The sequence below is a fragment of the Stegodyphus dumicola genome, chromosome 7, assembly GCF_044657685.1.
Source record: "Stegodyphus dumicola isolate Sdum_Otavi_A_Nest chromosome 7, ASM4465768v1".
NCBI classification, from domain to species: domain Eukaryota; kingdom Metazoa; phylum Arthropoda; class Arachnida; order Araneae; family Eresidae; genus Stegodyphus; species Stegodyphus dumicola.
In genome coordinates, this window is record NC_140774.1 from 188,991,227 (window position 1) to 189,009,261 (window position 18,035).

At 36.5% G+C, this 18,035-nt stretch overlaps 1 protein-coding gene across 1 annotated transcript in view; it reads left to right on the forward strand.

Moving 5' to 3' along the window:
* Nucleotides 1-18,035, forward strand: part of LOC118189630 (uncharacterized) — a 50,331-nt gene that overhangs the window by 31,448 nt on the left and 848 nt on the right. The gene's annotated exons all lie outside the window — the stretch shown is intronic.

The window sequence follows — 18,035 nt, forward strand, 5'->3', positions numbered from 1 at the left end:
TAAAGATATGCCCTTTTGCTGCTTTTAAATATTTTGTGATATTGCTGTTAAACTGAATTTTATGTGGCTAAGTTTGAAGATATTTAATAAATAAAGGTAACATACTAAACGTTAAAAAAAACGCCCTTTTGGGCATAGCATAAAATCTGAAATCCTTAATTTTTTTCCCAGTCTTTTCTCTTCATTTTGGTTAATGTTAATTTACTCAGTTCATTCAGTGCTCAGGTTTCTTACTAAAATGGCTTTACAAAACATTATTTTTCTTTTTTTTTTTCTCTTTTCATTACTCACATTTTGTGTGTTTGCTTTATTTATTAAATGTCACTTCCTTGACACTTACGCAGCGTCAAATTCAACCGAAAAGCAAAATCCCAAAATATTTGAGAGCAGCACATCTTTCAATCTTGTGCGTTAGAGATGAAAATGCATTTTGCTGTACATTGCTGCCACTGCTCGCTTTGAAGTCTTTGAGTGTCTTAATCCAAAATTCGTTAAAGTGTTACAAAATATGAAACAGATAACAAAACAAATTCGAAACTCAAAATTCGGGCTTCCAGAAGCATATGTTCAGGTGGAGGACTACGTTATTCAAAATTGGATAGCTCTAGCTACCGTTGTTTTCTCACGATCAGAGAAACACGCATATATTCATGTATATTTTTCATTATTTTATTTCTTTAAATATAATACAGGGTGATAATATTTGGTGGCCACAATTTGAAAAATGATTCAAGGCTTTTAGTGAAGGCCGCAAAATGCCGTTTCGAGATTAAGAGACTAATAGCCCGGTGAATCTTCACATTATGGTAACTTGGCGATTTTTTGGCGACCAACCCTGCTACAGCAACTTGCTAGTTTTTTGGGTTTTTTTTTTTTTTACGCCATTTTGTTTTTACGAAGTAAAGGCATTTCCCCCCCCCTCAATATTTTATCCAACAATCTGCTAGCCGAATTATGCTTATACTAGAGCTTTTATGGAACAAAAGTGCTTAATCATGACGAAGATTAGGTGCGAAATTGGGAGAAAGTGTAGAATCGTCCACTGCTTGCTGCGTTTTTAAGAATGCATATACACGGTATCCACGCACACGTCGACCTATTTTCACTTAAAACAACATCCCAGAATTGCACAAAAATGGCACTGCGCACACTCTTGACTTTATCCATGTACACATCGACCTATTTTCACTTAAAAAGTCAAACAAAATTGACAAAAATCCAATTCTTCTTACTCTTATAAAAAGCGCCAAACAAATAAGTAGGCGATTCTGCACTTTAGCAGCGAAATTGTTTCTAAGTGCTTACTAGCTAAAATCACGATCGGATTTTTCCGGAAAATGTCACATTACATGTCTCATGATCTCTCATTTCTCTGAGACAAAATAATCTGTGATTCGAACTGTGTACTTCTCAGATTATTGCTTAAGTCCTAGGCCTTTATCACCTTACCAAAATGTCGCCAAACTACCTGTTACTATATTCTAAAGATCAACCAATAGCCCTTCTGGGCTAACGCCTCTTTGGGCTAAAACAAAACATTAATTGTTGTTTTACGATTGTACTTCTATGATCCCTATTGGAGGATTTTTTACACATACCTAACTGGCGAAGTCACATTTGTTTACAGTCTATGTACAGTCAAACAACGAAGCCACAGAACCCAGCAAAAAAATTTCGTTAAATGCAGGAATTCTCAAATGCAGGAAATCGAGGTTATGATAACACGATTTAAGATGAAAAATGTTAAATGCAGGAAATCGAGGTTATGATAACATGATTTAAGATGTGGTGTGTGTGTATTTAATTATGGCAAAGCACACTAGGGCTATCTGCCTAAGGGGAGGGATGCCTTTCGTGGAGGACTTTCTAAGGGAAACTGGCTCGTATACACGTTACACATGGGGAAAACCACGAAAACGCCCATGCAGCCAGCCTGTTCGCGGGATTCGAACCTCGGACCGAACTACCAGTGTTCAGCGACTTTACCGCTCGGCCACTGGTGGGCTCCATGATTTAAGATGAAAAATTTTGGTAGTGTTCTATTATCGAGACCGGAGCAGTCGCCAAATATTCTGCCAAACTCGCCAAGAGAATGATTTATATGAAGTCGCTAATGTTTACTTTTAAAATTGTTACAATGTTTACATTTTAAAAAAATAAAAGAATGCATTTTAAATTTGGTAACGAGAATACAAATTCTAAAATTGTAACGGTCAGTTGAGTTTTTATAATTCTTGTACTTAACATAGACTTGAAAAATTGGGACTTACCTATTGATGAAACATCTTCCATACAATTTCTTCGGGAAAGGAGAAATTATCCACGGTGGAAGAAAAGTGCACGAAAAACCATTATATGAACACTACTTCCAGTCGAAAGAAGCACCGGAATGGAGATGTGAAGCTCCATATTTAAACATATCTGCATATGCGAGTAAATAAATGTAATTTTATCGATCCCGATACTGATTGTCGTACTCAAACTATTGAAAGGTTACGGGGCAGTGCGAAATAAACTTCAACGCGGCACTAACCAATTAGATTCTTATTCGAGTTCGGCGACAGTGGCGTTCTAAAACGCAAATGTTTTCTGGGAAGTTAATTGAAATCCGCAGTTTTACGCTTTGCGTTAACTTTAATTCCCTTAACCATTTTTTTTTTTTTTTTTTTTTTCCCTCTTCCCTAATTTCTTTTGTACGTTATTTAATTTACATTACAAATTTCTAATTTTATGAAAATCTGAAAAATGTTACTTTTTCCTTCAAATTTTTGTTTAGCTTAACCGTATCGTAAATATTTCGTTTATTTTTATGCTTCGAATTTTTCGCCAGATCGTCAGATTTGGCGATGTCTGAATCCGGTATGGTTTTTTTTTTTTTTTTTTTTTTTTTTTTTTTTTTTTTTTTAATGTAAAATTGTACTAAAATGAAATATAAATGCAATATTACTTACGTTAGTGTACCCTTTCCGTAAAGTTAAACATGAAAATTAAATATATTCATTTTTTTAAATGAATTTATTTAGTTTTCATGCGACTAGTTTATTTTAAGTGGATGGAGCACTAGAACTTCGTCAGTGACTTTAACAGGTATTGCTCCGCCGCACTACTCTACCCGGCTTTCGGTTGGCCTAACATAACATAACATAACAGGATATTTACATAGAAATTTTACATTAATACTAGACTTACGTATTGAATATACAATTACAAAGACACAATATACAATTATTACAAAGAAATTAACCTATTAACAAAAGTTGGACTATGGCAGATTAATATAACATGATTACTTCGAACATACATCATACAAGCTTTCATTGTACATCGGACATTGTACTTGTACTTCATACAAACAATATATTTACATTAGTATATCTAATTACATCGAATTACATTAAACATCTTTTTTAAGGAACTAATTGGTGAAGAATTTTTTGTGCATCTCATAGTATTTTGTTGTATTCCTAAGGCAAATTATCTTGTTAATGCATTTTCTTTCATTTTTTAACTTGTTACACACAATTGCATCAGCTCTGAAGTCTTACTTTTTTTTTTTTTTTTTTTTTTTGTAAATTAATGTATCTTAAAAGCAAAAAATATACATTAGAAAATCACATAATACTTGCATTTACATTAATATATCTAATTAAGTCGTATATTATTATTTTTAATTAATGATTTAATTATTACAAGATTTTTTTCCCCTCATCTCCTAATACAGGCCAAATTCTTAATGCAATTATTTTGTAAAAACAATTCGGTACTATTCGTTTCGAGGACCGTAAAAAATCGCCAAACTTGTTGATGCCAATGCTGCCAAAAATAATTGCGGCAAGAAAGGAAGTATAATAGTAAATAACTACCAAAGATTGATGTTTTAATTTAGATAAAAGGTTCATTTCATATAATACATTTTTATTATTATAATTTATATGAAAAAGGCTAAACATGACTGAATGGAAGCATAAGAGTAAACTATTTCAGATCATTATTATAATTTATATAAAAATTGCTAAACATAACTGAATGGATGCCTGCATCGCTATTTCGCTACCGACTTATCGCTAAAGCATAATTTCATCTCGTTGGTTGTTCAAGCGTAATTTTCTATAATGAATGATGCCTTTTCTTTGAAAATATTCTCGGTAAAGTACAGAATCGCTCACTTATTTGTTTGCCGCTTTTTACAACGGTAAAAACAATTCGAAGTTTACCAATTTTCTTTTACTTTTTAAGTGAAAATAGGTCGATGTGTACATAGATAAAGCCGAGGGTGTGTGCAGTGCCATTTTTGTGCAATTCTGTGATTTTTTTCAAGTGAAAATAGATCGATGTGCACGTGGATACCGAGTATGTGCAATTCTTACAAACGCGTCAAACAATGGGTGATTCTGCACTTTACCCAAAATTCTATTGCCGACTTTTCGTCATGGGCAATTCCCAAATTGTTAAATCCATCGGATATTGAAAAAGAATTTAAAATCAAAAAAGGATTTAGAAATTAAAGTGGTATTTCAATGGCGTTTTAAGAAATGTAGAACTATATAAACTTACGTAATCTGAAATCAGCGCGTACGCTAGATTTGGCGCGCTGTTTAAATGGGCGCGTTTGCTAGATTTGGAGCTTTTGCGCATACATTTTCGCTGCAATTTTTTACGGTTCTCAAAACGAAATAGTACCAACAATTCATACCATATTTAGCCTACTTCAGACATTTGCAATATTTCTGACATCTTGCATTATTTTTGTAAGTTATGGAAAAAGAAGCATTTATACAGATGTGATAACATCTTGACATAAGTCTTCTCTTTTATATGAGAAAAGTTTCTTCATAATCAAGGAAACCTTTTGTTGTAATTGAGGGATCGTTAGTAAGCATTTAATGTACTCGGGCGTCATTTGTGACCTTTCTTTGCAGTGTAGCTCTTTTGTGAGCTGGCACTTGAAAATATAGAGCTCCTTAGAGATTCTTTGCTCTGGGTCTCCCTTTTCCCCACATACGTACTTGTCTGAATCGCTCAAATTTCGTGCAAAGTAGTACGTGGGGAAAGGACCATGTCCAGATAAGAAGATGTTGATGAAGAAGTTATATGAGATTGGATCATATGTGGGTTTCTTGTAGAAGTTAAAAAGCCTTTTACCTACTTCTGCATTTTCCCATTCAGCTTGCCATTTCTTTAATGTTATTTTTTTCAACATATGTTTCGCATACGATTTGGGCAATGGGACATTGATTGAAGGTAGAGATGGGTCTTGAGCTGCATACTTAGCAAGCGCATCTGCCCTTTCATTTTGGGCTTGTCCTGCATGCGCTTTTACCTACTTTATTTTTATAGACGTCCTGTTGTGCTGTGATATTAAATCGTAGATATCTTGTACTATTAGTGACTTATTTTCTTGCATCATCAACAGCTTTAGTTGTCGCTTGGCTATCACTGTAGATGGTAACGTATGTTTGATGCTTTTGATGAGACTATAGAATAGCGTGTTTTATGGCTGAAAGCTCAGCTTGGGAAAACGCTGTTGTTGTTTCTTAGGTATCTTTTCCATTCTGTTGTTTCTTGCTCCGAGAGGAGTGCTAAGAACGCGCATCGTACTTCTTCGTATATCTTTGACCCATCCGTGTACACTACTGGAAATGTAGGTACACTGAGGGGTTTCTTCTTTTATAGATATTCTGAGTTTTGCGTGTACTGCGGGGTGTCTTAGATAAGGATTTCAAGACTGTTTGAAATCAAGGGGGTACAGGTCTTGATCTTCTACCTCTATGTTTTTCTTGAGGTGGAATAACGTGGCTAAGTCTGCATCTTCTTTTGCTCTCAGATGGAGGGGTGGGATTCCTATTAATACACAGAGTGCTGCCGTTGAGGTAGTTATGTATGCTTTTGCTATTTGTAAGAGGAAGGGGCGTTGTATCGAAGCTAAGTCTTTTCTTTTTCTCTGTCATGGGGTGAGCCCATGCTGATGACCGGTAGAGGATTATTTTATCGATTACGGTATTATAAAGAATGTTTTGCATCCTCGACTTGAGGCCCCACGATGTGCCTTGCATCCTTGCGAAGGCTCTAGAAATGGTTTGGGTCTTCTTCTGAATGTCCATGAAATGTGGGATCCAAGAAAACGTTTGGTCAATTTTCCATCCAAGAAATTTTATTTATTTTGAGATTTTGATTCTTCTATTATTGATTTTAATGCAAGGTAGCCTTTGTAGCGATTTGCCCGGTTTTGGAAATAAACTAATATGTGATTTGGGCTCTGAAATTATTAGTTTTTGATTGACGCAGAGAGAATGGAATATGGAGAGAGTTCTATTATTGTTCTTTTCTAGTATGTCTCTTGAATGCCCATTTGTTACAAAGGCCACATCTTCGGCAAAGGCGATGAGATTTTTGTATGGTCCTGCCATTTGTAGGAGGTGATATAATTGAAGATGATGTTCCATAGGTCTGCACTTAGACAAGAGCCCTGTGGACAGAACCTTGTTATACTTCTTTCTACTATGCAGTTGTTGCTTATGATAACTGTTGCTTTATTTGTTAGGAAACTATTCATTGGCTTGAATATGTTCTGAGAACATTTAGTGTTGCGCAAGGCTTCAAGGATACCAGGCCACCACACGGAGTCAAACGCATTTTTTGAGATTCATACAGAGTACTGCTGTATGGAGAGCTTAAGATTTATTCCTATGGATCTGCTCTTGAAGTTCTGCTATCGTATGTGATGTAGATTTGAGATGTCTGAAGCTGTAATGGTTGGGGGCTTATGGTACCGTTTTTCTCTAAGTGGTGGCGTATTTTGCTAGCGATTGCACGTTTCAGAAGTTTACCTTTTGCAGGTAAGAGGTTGATTGGTCTGAAGGCTTCCGGATCCGTAGTATCTTTATTATTTTTCTTGAACAGTATTATTTGTCCCTGTTTGAGACAATTTGGGAAAACATAAAATTTGAGTCAAAGGTTTAGTAGTTTGTGGAACAGAAAAGGTGTTGCGTGGTGAATTAATAATCGTGTTGTCTAATTCGTGACGTCCCGAAGCTTTATTATTTGGAAGATGCTTAATAATTTTTGTCGGAAACAACATTTCATGTTTTCATTCATTCATGAAGTCTCATAACTTTGTAATACACGAAAAACATCTTCTGGTACACTTTCCTCATACTAGTTTGTTTGGCTAGTTTGATAGATAATGACAAACCCATTAGGGCTATCTACCTAAGGCGAGAGATATTTTTGTGGAAGACATTCTACGGGACACCAGCTCATACGTGTACGTTACACATGGGAGATGGTGGGCACCCTTTCTTCATACTGGAAACCGCAGTGGAAAATTGTAATATGGAGAAATGACGGGAGAAATGAGTGCATTGAAGACCGAATTCTGAATATGTCAATGGATGTGTTAAGCAAAAATCAGCATAATATGCATAAATTTGCAGGACTAATTTAGAAGATTTAAATATAGAACTTTCTTCAGCACCTGCACAAATGCAAATGACAAAGGAAAAGCCTGTGCTTAGGCGATAGCAATAAAAGAAGGAAGTCAAGCTAATGGCACTACCTATTGACAAACTATGAAAACAAATATGAAATAATTTCCTTAAAATCTTACAGTAAAGACAAATTAAAATCCTTTGTTAAAACTGCAATATTCTTCTTCCCCAAGTTTAGTAACTAAGAGTTTATTACTTATAAAAATCTTTCTGCAGCTGAAAAAAAAGATACTATATTTAAAACTTCTGAACTAAACTGCTGGCCATTAAAATTACAACACCATTAAGGAAAGCAAATACAAAAAAGATATTTATTGAACGTAAAGAGTAAGGCATGAAGACAAAATGATTAAATTTGTAAACAGTTTAGGGGTTTATAAGAATGCGTGTCGTGTATCCAATGGCTGCCCAAACCGTCACACCAGGTGCAGGGCCTTGAAGCCGATATCGAATGCAAGCAGGCGACGAGCGGTCTCCTCGAAACCTCCAGGTACGTATACGGCTATCAGAATACCTCATACAGAACCGGGATTCGTCTGAAAAGATGAAGTTGTGCCACTCCTGTATCTAGCTTTGTTGTTCGGCATGCTGCATTGTCAAGGGTTGCCGAAGTAATGGTTACCGAGCTGATTGTCCACGCTGATACAAACAACGACGCACAGCACGAGCGGATACTGGACGTGCTGCAAATATGCCTATTTGCTGACTAATGGTCCATGATGTGGTTGTACGCTTTTGCAGGGCTGACCTCACAATATATCTGTCCTCGCGGGCGTTATTCATGGGAGGGCGTCGAGATACTGCATGCCGTTCAGTACAACCCTCAGCAACCCACTGATTTCATATTTGCATGACAGTAGTTTTATGTCGACAACTGCGACGGGCAATACCACGGAACGATAATCCATACTTTCGATAGGCAAAAATCCTGCCTCTATCGAATTCCGACACTTGCTGATAAGCATTTCTTCTTATTGTTCGAGGGATAACACGATATTCAAGCTCCCTATACAACTTTTCTTTTATGCAGTGCTTCGGATGTCGTTTCTCCCTCCTGCTTCGTCTAAATGCGCTGAAATACTAATCAGTTGCATATCCCAACATCTTCTTTCCTTTCGTATGATTTTGACGCTTGTCAGCTTATTCCTTCCTGGTATTGCAATTTTAATGGCTAGCAGCGTAGTTTTGCAAATTTATGAATGTCACACTGATTATTGTTGCCTTAACACCTCCAATAATCGTAAAACGACGTGTTACTTTAACTCAGATTCGAATTTGTTTGATTTATTTTGTATTTCATACAAATTTAACAATTTTTTTCCCAAAACTCAGTGATTTAAAAGCGAGAAATGGCAACACTGTTCGAAATAAAACATTTTGTCTCCAGCTCGCCAGACTGTTGCCATTCAGTAAAATGCTTCAGTTTATTAAGGTCAACGCCTCACTAGATTCAGCCTTCTGGGCTACACAGCCCAATTCTGTGTAGAACGCCGTACATTATTTAAACCATAGCTTTTTCAATATCTAGTATTGCTTTGATGATGAAGTTGGGACAGGCCAAAACCTAATCTAATATCATGATCCTGTTCAACAGACAAAAAAAAAAAAACTCCTTTTACTCCTTTCCCCTAGCACAAGATAAGCCTATTAGGGAAGTCATTGAAAAACTGCTTATTTTTACAAAACCAGAATATACCAAAAATGGCATCTTAAATACTGACATACCTGTCAAAACAGTTAAACACTTAATGCGCAAGATAAAGAATGAAATCAGAAACCTCGATCGGAACGCAAACTAAATTACCACTAAACTAACCACTGTCTCTCAATATTCGTAGAACCTTTCAAAACTGCGCCCTGGCCAAACCAATATCATAATTGCCATCGGTACGGCCATTACAATACAAGATGCTTAAAATGCTCAGGAAAACATGAAACCTTGGAATGCAAAAGAAAACAAAAAAACACACTCCCAAGGAAGTCCTGTTGGAGAGCCAAACATACCCCAAAAACAAGGAAACAATAGCGAAAAAATCTAACCTTCCCCGCCCATAACGGAAAAGTTTTGCCTTTACTTACCTCAAAGAAGCGCTCAGAACACAGAGCAGAACACCACCACAGGAAGTGGTTCCCAGACCTACTATGCTCGAGGCTGCCTTAACACGGTTTATTAATGCCCCAACCTCCAGAGGCTAACTGAGAGGGTGCCACTACCCTCAGGCAACCCATGAGGACTTCAAATATCTCAGTGTCTGGGAAATATAAATCTCAATGCTTAAAATATCACAAAGTCAGACACCATTCATCCCCAAGTGTTGACCAACGGTATCCCGTCTCCCTCGGACAACCTGCAATATCTGACAATGTAACATCCCCACAATCAAGTGGCAGAGAAAACCGTACCAGTACGGTCCCTACCAAGCCTAAACCTACCACCAAATAAGTGATGGTTCTAGTCCTGTGAAGACGGTTTATTTACCTCAGAAGTCGATGCTATCTAGACATTGGTCTAGCAGTGCAACGGCTAACATGTCATCCTTCAAAACCAAAGATTGAAAGTTTGATTCTCGGAAATCTGCTTTCCAGTCATCAGTGTAAACCGTACCCAAGACAAATCTCAAAATTTTATGGGCTGGTTATACACAAAAAGCAAAAATTCTTTTCGCAAAAATTTGAAAAAAAAAGTTCAAAATCAGTAATCGAAAAGCTCCAAATCAGATTTGAGGCACTAAAGCAGATTCAATCCAAATCAGAGTCGTAGCTAGGGTTTCAGCGCCCAGGAACAACTGAAGATTTCGCGCCCCCTACTACTTGCCAAGGATGGAAAACATTTAATTATAAAATTTCGTAACATCAGTTTGGCGCCCCTTGGATTCTGCGCCCGGGAACAGATGCCCCCCTCTAGCTACGCCCCTGATCCAAATTCCAGATCAGCAGTTTAAATACTGCATTCTTCTGCACTTGCAATATTAAGAGGCAGGAGAACTAACTTGAATCCTATCTAAATAAGTATAATATTGACATTTTATAGTTCGACCGTCTATAGTGCAACCCTAGTTGGCATTCTGCCAAAACACATAGACTCGTCCAAAAGGGGCGGTATTACTTGCTGCGACGTGAAAGGTCTTCTCTTCTCCGGAAAGAGCTATGCTCAAGGGGAAAGTCCACATCCTTCCACCCTATTTTGAAAATAATTCGGTTCGAATGGCGCATGCGTTTTTGCGCTCATGGTCGCGGATGAGGCAGTCGAACTATACTTGTCAATGAAACTCATCTCCGTTCTTGTGATTGCAAGCGGAACTACGGCTATAAAATTTTCAGAACAGATCGTTCATACAATAGTGGCAGAGGCACCTTAATTATGGCTAAAAATTACTGAAGACTTCAAAATATCTCACCTGTAACACTTCAATAGATTATACTGTGATAATGTTACAGAACCTCACTGGGAATCCATATATTACCATCTCTGTTTACAGTCCTCCAAAAAATAGATTTACATATAGTGATCTCACGATGCTGACTAACTGCAATTTTCCACGCTAATAGCTGATGATTTAAGTGCAAAAGCCCCTTCTTGGAACTCTCGCATCAGAACTGCAAATGGGAATATAACTGATAACTTTGCAATCATCAATAGACTCAACACCATTGGACTTACTCAACCTACCTACTTCATCACGTTGGATCCTCGGAAGTATTGGATACATTAATTATAAAAATATGACTCAAATCCCCTTTCCTTGAAGTGAAACATTAATTTTGCTCCCATTATCTACCTTTCAGTTTCATCTTGCATGGAATTAAACATAATCATCCTCCTGCAAGTTACATCATTAACTGGAACAAGTTTAAATCTAGCATCACAATGCCAACAGCCAACCCTATGCTGCAATAACATCTCTGAATGAATAACATTGAGAATGAAATTCACAATACCAATAATTACATTAGAAGAGTCATTAATAATGCCACCAGATTAAAACAAAATTACGATAACATTACATACCATCCTGAATCGCATGTTCAATTTGATTAGAAGAAAAAATGAAATTGCTACACAATGGAGAACAGGAGCTCCTGCAATTAAAAGACTGCTCGACCAAAATTTCCTACCTCATCGCACAATACAGATCGAATAAATGAAGTGGGAGAATTTATCACAAACCTACCACCCCGCAACTCATCCAACCTGATCGCTGCTGCATTCCCAAAGGAATTACAAAATTTAATAAACGACTTCAAAATCCACAAAGTGCAGACCTTTGAATAACATCACTAATAGAACTTCCTTCGAGGTACATTAACACGGGCTTACGCTTAACTACTTTCTGTAGCAATGGAAACACGCCATTGTCACTATTTTTCTAAAACGAGGAAAAGATCAGAAAGATCCTAAAAATTATCATGGCATAAGTTTGCTCACCTGTATGGAAAAAATATCTAACGAATTTTACAAATTGAAATTACCAAAATCACCGAAGACCGTAATCTATTCAGCTCCTTTCAGTCCGGATGGAACCAGCCACACTACTGTTCATTGCAGAAGCATTTACGGTCGCAAGTTGCTTCCTCAATACAGAGGCCTTTGACAAAATTCAGTATACAGAACTGTTCTATAAATATCATTAAAACCATCAGCTTTTTTCTCAAAAATCTTACATTTCAAATAAAAATTAGAGATACACAGAAGATGCAAAATTGGGACAGCCCAAGGTGCTATCTTTTCACATTATTTAATATCTATATAAATGATTTTTCTGAGCCACTTAATTCAAAAGTTACCAAATATGCTGATGACACTGTATTTTCATCAAGTCCTTAAAGCCTCAGTTTGTTTTAAAAAAATTCTTCAAAATAACTATCAACATCGTAGCACATTATCCAAATCTGGCGAATGAAACTGAATCCTCAAAAATGCAATATTGTTTTATTCAGAAGATGCAGGAAAATGCTCCCTCAGAAAAATTGTGGATTTTCGAGGGAGACCATCGACTGTGAAGGTTGTCATTTTAGTCAGCTGCTTCTGCTTCAAATACGTAGCTACGATTGCCACCAATTAATTTGCTTAAAGTGCCGTCTGACTGGCTGTTCAATGCCACTGCCTCTTGTGAAGTTTTTGACTTGTTCTTTGATTAATTAGCATAAATATTGCTCACAGCTCAGTTCAGGTCAACCAGTCATTTGCAATTTTGACCAAATTAGGATATAAGGTGAAGAAGAAGAAGGAACTGAAATCTTTCGGAGTCTCAATGATGTTGATGATTTATAAGAAAAACTATGCTGGGAAAACCAATTCAAGCTAGCTTCATAAACTAAAAGGTGAATTTTTCACCTTAATGGATGCAGAGGATTTTGGTCTTGACGAATTTTATTATGCAAAATACTTAAATCAGTTTAAGAAAAGTACAGTCGATTAGGAATCGGACCACATCGAGAAGCGATCGTTTTGGTCCTAATAACCGGCTGGTCCGATTACGCGAACATGTCCTATGTTGTAAGATGGGACGTGCTATATGTAGTAAACAATAAATGTGCATGTAAATCATGTATTAAAATGTAATTATGACCTTCATTGTGCGGTACACACACATGGCGAACATACATGTACAAACAAGAACGACAGTCAAACTTTATCATTGAGAAAATTCATTTAGAACCAAATTCTAAGAAACAATTTCCACGATACTCAGCATGCGAAGCACAATAAAAACAATTTCTTACTAAGTCCCATTCAACATTTGAAGAACTTATCCAATGTGATCTGAAGCGTTCTCTTGACGGCTTGCACATGAAAGAAATCACCACAAACATCTAATGCAGCAATGGGACTGCCTTCATTTCCCTCCTGCATGAAATACCGACGCAAAGTTTCAATGGATTTCCTCGCACCCTGTGTTATCACTTGCACTAACTTATTAGCGACATCATCATCACTTTCTTGGTCTTCCAATGCTGTCGTGTGTTTTGCTGCAACTCGAGCAACGATTCCAGCACCGTAATCTTCATTTTCATGATAGCATTGAAGCTCGTTGTCGATGGATAAAAATTATTCGCAATTTTGTACCTGTTGAAGTTCCACATGTCCGTCATCATTTTCACTTTCAATGAGCATGTCCACATTCATCTCCAAGACCAAGTGCTTAAAGTCACAGTGAGAGTCCTGGGAGGTAGAAATTCCAGTTGGATGTTCTTCAAGTAATCTGAATGAGGATATACTGCTCAACTGTCAAGAAGCAGCAGCACTTTTCTAGACTGGCATTGTAGCTCTCTGTCCATCCTAAGTCCTTTAAAGCAGCGAGGCTTAGAGCTTTTTCCTGTAACCAACAGCTTCCTCTTGTCTGCTCCTGCCATGTTTGAGCAGCACAAGGCAGTTACTCGATCCATCACATTTTTGGAGCCAGAGAGTGCAACATGTTTGTAACTTATGAAAAATTTTAGCTAGGGCAGATTTGTTGATTTCCATTCTTCAGCATCTGCATTTTCTTTCACACCACGTGCTTTCTTGAATTTTATATCATGTCTGAATTCCATCGAGACAACCAACCGTCTGTAGTTTTAAAGTCATCGTGGACCAGCTTTTCAGCGAGCTCTTCTGCTTTGCATTTTAACATTGGGCCGTTTGCTTGCACAGCTCGTCCAGTAACAATGGCAAACCATTCATTAGGGGCTTCATCGACGTCTGGATCCTTGCCTTTAACACTTCCGTTTTTTGGAAGTTCCTCCTCGTCCTTCACATTATGCCCATTCTTCTCATAGCTCATTCTCTTGTTTTATCAAGTGCGAATTCCACCAACCCACGCTGACTAGTGTTTCACGGTTGTTGCTTGATCTTACCCAGCAAACCAATTTTTTTCAGCTAATGTCAAGTCCCATCATGGCATTTTGGCAGGGGAGACAAGACATGCGCACAGTTCACGGACTAAAGTGGTCTAAAGAAACCTTGGTGTTTCGGGGTCAAGATGTTGAGGTCAAGAGGGAGATAAAATGCTCGCCATTCAAAGCTTTGGCACTAAAATCATCCCAAAAGGGTGGTGAAATGATAGCTTTCTTGTGTAAACTTTAATCATGATTGACAGGCGGGAATTCCTTTCAGGTGAAGCCGGACACTCTGTTGTTCATTTCCTCGAAAATCGAAGACGCAGTGGTACCAATAACTTCACTGTCGGCTAGTGGTGGCTCTGTTTTAAGAAAAGTCAAAGAAAATGGTGCTTGCATTCACATCCCACTGGTTTTGCTTTTGTTATGCACTTTAAGGAAGTCTTGACCTTTGATAAAGCATTCGCCTGGGGAGCGGAGCTACAGATCCTCCCATATCTCGCGGACCACCTGTACATCTGCTGTACGCATCTGACTTGTGGCTTCTGTTTCTTATTCGCTCTCGCATTTTTTGGTCCGATTAAACGGAATTTTGGTCCAAATAAGCGGCTGGTCCGTTTATCCAGTGGTCCAATTAACCAGATTTGACTGTAATCTCATAGTTGTTGAAGTCAAGGCTAGAAAGAGCAGAAGGAAACATAATTAAACATTCTGCGTTATTAGCCATCAAGAGAAATAGGGCCTCAAGAGCTTCTACGCAGCAGCCGGATGAAGATTTTTTTTGGCTTGGTTTATGTGATTATGGTTACGTCCAAGGGCTACCTATCTAAGGAGATAGATAGATGCCTTCGTGTAGGACTTTCTAAGCGAACTGGCTTGTACACACATGGGGAAAATCACAAAAATGCCCAAGCAGCTAGCCCAGTCGCGGGATTCGAACCTCAGATCAAATTACCAAGTTTTCAGCGACTTTACTGCTCGGCCACAGGCGGGCATGCGAAATAAAGAAGGATGGATTGCAATGTCAAAAATTCTTAAGTCGTCGCTTGCTCATATTGAATGGACTAACCACTTCTGGGCATAACAGATGCCGTGGAGAACATCTCATCATTGTTCGGCTTTTGGACTTCTCTCCAAGTTTTGTTTCTCATGCCTGGATATACTGGCTTCTCTTTTTAAACTTTACTGTCTCACCCTTTCTGGAAGTCTGTGATATCAAGGCTTACTGTAAAGAAACATATTGGGAAGGAGGTATAAGTATACTAGAACAAATAATTTTAGTTTAAGTGCAACCCAGTATCAGGCCGTTTTATACTGTAAATGTGGTATTTGTGACGTAGTAGTTCATGCTAGAAACTGGACTATTGTTCGCCTCATTAATTTTGCAAAATAATTTCCTTGAGAATTTGGTAGTAAAAACAGCTATTTATTCTATGCCAAGCTCTTCATGGATAGCAATATTCTGTATGAGCCATTGGCTCTTAAGCTCTTAGTAATTTGTCTTAATATAACAATTTTGCAATCTAGCAAACATTACCGGCATAATCCTAGAGCGTATTTCACTATTAAGTTTTTGATACAAGGAAATTCATATTTTGGGCAGAATCATGTGAAAGACTTTTCTAAATAGATGAATTCATAAAGCAGTATTCCTTATAATAGAGACTTCATTGTATTACATTACAAAATGTTTACTTGATTCTCATACTGGTGGTTTTACTATTATGGTTTTCCTCCTAGATATGTGCAAATGACTATTCATTTTGTACGCTTACAATATATAAGAAAATAAACAAAATATACCATACACAAAACAAACATTAGAAACCAATGGGACTCCATTGGCATAAATAGCTAATAACCATCATATGCTTCCCAAATGAAAAGCTGTAAATAATATATTTAAGAGATAAAAATTTCTCAATCATGTGTTCATGATGTAAAACGAACCTATTTTTAAGATAATTTTTGAAAAATTCAGCAGTTAACTATTCTATAAATTCCTTAAGTACAGGCTCTGGAATATCTACTGCACAATTCTTTCACATTGGGCAGTTTATTAGCATTTGTATTCAATATTTGATTGGTAATGTTTTATCTATTCTTTGATCATAATCATTTTTGCCCATTTCCTGTAGTGTAAGAGGTTTATCTTTAACAGACCCTGCATATTAAAATAAGTTAAAAATTCTTGCTGAGTATATGATATTTTGTATAGATGTATAGCAGTTTAAGGGGGGGAGAATATGAATTGTATGCATCATTTTTCAAAGTCCAGATTAAAACAAAAACTTATATTTTTGTTAAAAATGTGGATGATCCAAAGAAATGTTTAAGGGGGGGAGAAGATACAACCTGGATGGAACCAACCTTTATGTTAATTATCAATTATTTTTCACTTCTCTTCTCATAAATATTATAACTCTTTAAAACACCCATTTCATAATTTTCATCAGATACCCATGCTTTGTAATATACAAATTAAAATTTCTAAGCAAGCTTAAAGAATCTTAGCTTTTCATATTTTCTCACAAATTATAGTACTGGCTGCAAACAAGATGTGTTCGCACCAAACACAGTCACTTCCAGTTATATGGCTTTCATTGATACAAATCTAATCGGTTATATGAGCAGCATGAGGAATATGAAAATAATATTGTTTTTCTCATTTTATACATTGCATTTTAAAGCAGACCCTCAACAATGCATCGCAAGCACTTTACTATTAAATTTCTATCAGATAATCATTTTTCCTCCCTACAACATGTTATACTTTACAGTTTTACATATTATACTTTACAGCCAGTGTTTTGAACAGTCACTTTCTCAATATATCCCTTCATGATCATTCCATTCTTCAACTATCCAATGATTATCTTTCTTATCAGACTGAATGCAGCCCTTCAACGCATTTCCTAGCTGACTGCCGTTTTCCTTATTAAAGAGTACAAATAAGTATTATTCTAAAGGATTTTCCTATTCTGTCTTAAGTTATTTTAATTTAATTAATCTTAAGTAAATTTAAGATTAAGAAAGTTGATTGAAAGAAAAACTATCAATTCTGATTAATTGGCCACCATTTAGGCAGGGAAAAAATTCACCAGAATCAACTTTAAAAGAATAGAATTTCATCAGAAAGTCTTTTATACCGATTGTGCTAAGCGTTCAAAGAAATGATCAAATTGAAAATTTTAAATTTAGAAACCGAGGTTAAACAATGAGTTAATAAAAGAAAAATATTTGTTTTGAAATTAAAGCTCTGGAAAAACTAAAGCAAAGGTACAATTAAAAAAAGGGTTGTCTGCTTAGAGAAAGCGTAAATCAGTATATGATTATTTTACACAATTTTATTAGTAACACTACAAAAAACATATTCTTTCATATATAAAGAAATTGGCTTTTATCAATTTCTACAAATAAAACACTGGATTTCAATGGGAGATCTGTCACAATGATAAACACTTGGAAAGACTAATTGTGATTACACAGTTTACCCCCCCTCCAAAGAAACAAGAAATTTGCTCTTTAGTTATTGATTGTTCTATTACCTTATCACAGAAAATTCTATTACTTGCCATATTCTCTTATCAGAGTAATGAGCCTCAGACTGATAGATAACTGAGATTATGCAGCGTATCTATCAGTAGAAAGATAAAAACAGAAACAACATTAATTCATCATATAGTAATTTTATATGGAATATCATATGCACGAAATTTTACTCAGGGA